Raw genomic sequence first — 4,034 nt, 5'->3', positions numbered from 1 at the left:
TATTCTGATTCTAAACAAAAAAGAATGGGAATGACAGTAACAAACAAGATTCCATCTCTCAATATTGTCATGTGACTATAGCAGTCATATATTTGAAACTCAAGGAGGAAACAACTGTGTTCCAAAACACATTAATATGCAGGTCCAAAAAATGAAGTTTTTTTTTTTAAACTGCCACATTGACTCCAAAGCCCATCCATCTCCTTCAGCATCCAAAGATTAAGCACATGTTCTGTTTAGCTATGTAATAAAGTAGCAAACACACTGCACCACTGACATCACAGAACAGTTGCATATAAAACTAGACTTCTGATGCTGGGCCCAGCTTCACTTTCTCACAAGTCATCATCTTCATCCGGGAGAGCAGTTGTCTGAGCAACCTCTAAATCGTGCTTGTACTGTGCTGCCAAGGCTGGGTCCATGACCACTTTGGCAGGGCAAGAGCAGGCATGGTGACGAACTCCAGGTAATGGTCTCTGATCAGTTTTCTAGCAAGCCAGAGGAAGGGCTTTTCAAAGTTGTAGTTACTTTTGGCAGAAATGTCATAGTACTGAAGATTCTTCTTTCGGTGGAAGACAATTGACTTTGCCTTAACCTTTCTGTCCTTAATATCCACTTTGTTGCCACACAACACAATCAGGATGTTCTCACACACTCACACCAGATTTCTATACCAGTTAGGCACATTCTTGTAAGTAACCCTCGATGTTACAGCAAACGTTATAATAGCACACCAAGCTTGTATATAAAGCCATCTCTCAGTCCACCAAATTTCTCCTGACCAGTTGTATCCCATACATTAAACTTAATCAGTACTCTGTTGGTATGGAACACAAGAGGATGGACCTCAACACCCAAGGTAGCTATATACTTCTCTAATTCACCAGTCAGATGATGTTTCACAAATGTAGTTTTTCGAGTAACACTATCACCAACCAAAACAAGTTTGAACTGAACTTGGAGTTCTCCTTGGCCAGCCATCACGATGTTACTTCCAGAAATGTCTCTGCGCTTGTCTGACTGCTAAGCCAGCTTTTTCACTCTCCTTTTCACTTTCATTAAGAGGGTGTTTAGTTCCTGTTCACTTCCTGCCATGAGAGTCGTATCATCTGCATATTCGAGCTTGTCGATATTTCTCCCAGGAATCTTGATTTCTGCTTGTGATTCATCCAGTCCAGCTTTTCCCATGATGTACTCTGCATATAAGTTAAATAAGCAGGGTAGCAATATATAGCCTTGTCATACTCCTTTCCTAATTTTGAACCAGTGGTCCCATGTCCAGTTCTGACTGTTATTTCTTGACCCACATACAATTTTCTCAGGAGACAGGTAAGGAGTCTCCCATCTCTTTAAGAACTTTCCACAGTTTGTTGTGATTCATATAAAGGCTTTAGCATTGTCAATGAAGCAGAAGTAGATGTTTTTTCTGGAATTCCCTTACTTTCTCCAAGATCCAACAGATGTTGGCAATTTGGTCTCTGGTTCCTCTGCCTCTTCGAAATCCAGCTTGTACATCTGGAAGTTCTTGGTTCACATAACTGTTGAAGACTAGCTTGAAGGATTTTGAGCATTACTTTGCTATCATGTGAAATAAGCACGATTGTACTTTGAGCATTTGAGCATTCTTTGGTATTGCCTTTCTTTGGGATTGGAATGAAGACTGACTTTTTCCAGTCCTGTGGCCACTGCTGAGTTTCCAAATTTGCTGACATATTGAGTGCAGCACTTTAACAGCATCATCTTTTAGGATTTGAAATAGCTCAACTGGAATTACATCACCTCCACTAGCTTTGTCCTTAGTAATGCTTCCTAAGACCCATTTGACCTCACTTTCCAGAATATCTGGCTCTATGTGAGTGACCACACCATCGTGGTTATCCAAGTCATTAAGACCTTTTTTGTATAGTTCTTCTGTGTATTCTTGAAACTTCTTAATCTCTTCTGTTTCTGTTTGGTCCTTACCATTTCTGTCCTTTATCGTACCCATCCTTACATGAAATATTCCCTTGATATCTCCAGTTTTCTTGAAGAGATCTCTAGTCTTTCCCATTTTATTAATTTCCTCTATGTCTTTGCATTGTTCACTTAAGAAGGCCTTCTTATATCTCATTGCTATTCTTTGGAACTCTGCATTCAGTTGGGTATATCTTTACTTTTCTCCCTTGCCTTTCATTTCTCTTCTTTCATCAGTTATTTGTAAAGCCTCCTCGGAAGTCTTCATTATGACCCATTGGCACATCGTGGGTGACCCTGCATGGCATAGCTTCTTTGAGTTACTCAAGCCCCTTCACCATGCCAAGCCTGTGATACATGAAAGGTATATGTTATTTACATCTTAACAAAGCTGAAAAATAAAATTCTGCTTAAGAAGGAACAATGTTGAAGTTCACTGTTCTAATGTTTCAGTATCCTATAAAATGGGCTTTTATTACTAAATCCACTGAATGTCATCACAGCAATATATATGATACTTCCAGAAGAAATAAAGTAAATAACAAAGTAAGAGCTCAAACTTAAATCAAAACAGGTTTATAGGGAATTCCCCAGTGGTCCAGTGGTCAAAACTTGGCACTTTCACTGCCAAGGGTCCAGGTTCAACACCTGGATGGGGACCTAAGATCCTGCAAGCTGTGCGGCATGGCCAAAAAAAAACAAAACAAAAAACAGGTTTATGCAATTCAATAAGTTAAAGACAGCAGATTGACTACATACATATATTACCTCTTCATCTCAAGATAGCAAAAGAATGCAAAAGATATAAATTCATGATGATGAAGAGAATGGAAAAGGAGCCACTAGTGGATGAAACTTGGATAAAAGCTGGAAAGCAGATGGACTGACAAAGTTGTATAGAAGAAGCTACAGTTTACAATACTTGCAGAGGGGTAATACAGTGAAAGAGAAGGTCACCCTTCTCTGCATAAATGCTACATTTGAAAAAAAGAATGAGTGAGATGTAAGGCATAAGGGTGGGGGAAGGGATAAATTATTATAGATTTTTTAAATAAGTCATTTTTATAGATTTCTCCATTACCCCCTCACCACCTAGTCTGGTAGATAGAATACCTTGTAGTCAGAAATATCCTCCATGAGCTCCAAAAATTGATATGTTATTCTTTAAAGAGATTGAGAGGTCCAAGAGAAAAGGCCTCCACATTTTTTTTCATTTAGAAAATCCAACAACAAAATGACTAGCTCCCTATTCATGTATATGAAGTTCCCAAACACTTTTTTTACTGTCTCATTCTTCCATGTGAACAAAAGAATCAGTGATCACCAAATATTTAAGGAAAACTTTCAACATGAAAGAATGATGTACAGATAGAAAAAAAAATTAAGGGCTTTTGAGAGACAAAAAAGAGAAGAGAGGCAAAACACCCTAATGAGTATACTCAGAGAGATTCAAGGAAACATTGCATTTATATAACAGGAATAGGATATCTGAAAATAAATAATAAGAGGTCAAATTAAATTAAATTAAAAAATGTGATTATTGAGATGTAATTCAAGGGAAGTTGGGAGAGTTGAGGAAATATAAAAGAAAGCACAGAAAGACTAAAAGAAGGAAAATGAGATAGAAAATAACATGATACACAGAAGGAAAATTAGGGAGATTCAACATTTGACTAATAGTAATTCAAGAGAGAACAAAGTAGAGAGAATTATCAAAGAAATTTTTAGAGTATATTCTTATGAAATATCAGAGTAAAAAGTATAAAGATATCCTCAAAGCTTCCAGAGAGAAAATAGTAACCTACAAAGAAATGAGAATGATATTGACCTTGGTGTTCTTTATTTGAATTGAAGTATAGTTGATTTACAATGTCATGTTACTTTCAGGTGTATAACACAGTGATTCAGTTATGTATATATATTCTTTTTCAGATTCTTTTCCCATATGTTTGGTTGTTTAGTCACTAAGTTGTGTCCAACACTTTCGACTCCATGGACTGTAGCATGCCATGCCCCTCTGTCCATGGGATTCTCCAGGCAAGAATACTGGTTGCCATTTCCTTTTCCAGGGGATCTTCCTG

General features: G+C 37.5%; 1 pseudogene; it reads right to left on the bottom strand.

The window, feature by feature from the left end:
* Positions 1 to 335: 335 nt before the first annotated feature.
* Positions 336 to 981, bottom strand: LOC120881396 (annotated as a pseudogene).
* Between the last annotated feature and the right edge of the window lie 3,053 nt (positions 982 to 4,034).

This window comes from Oryx dammah, unplaced genomic scaffold (assembly GCF_014754425.2).
Source record: "Oryx dammah isolate SB20612 unplaced genomic scaffold, SCBI_Odam_1.1 HiC_scaffold_23, whole genome shotgun sequence".
NCBI classification, from domain to species: domain Eukaryota; kingdom Metazoa; phylum Chordata; class Mammalia; order Artiodactyla; family Bovidae; genus Oryx; species Oryx dammah.
This window is presented reverse-complemented; position numbering and strand designations above follow the sequence as displayed.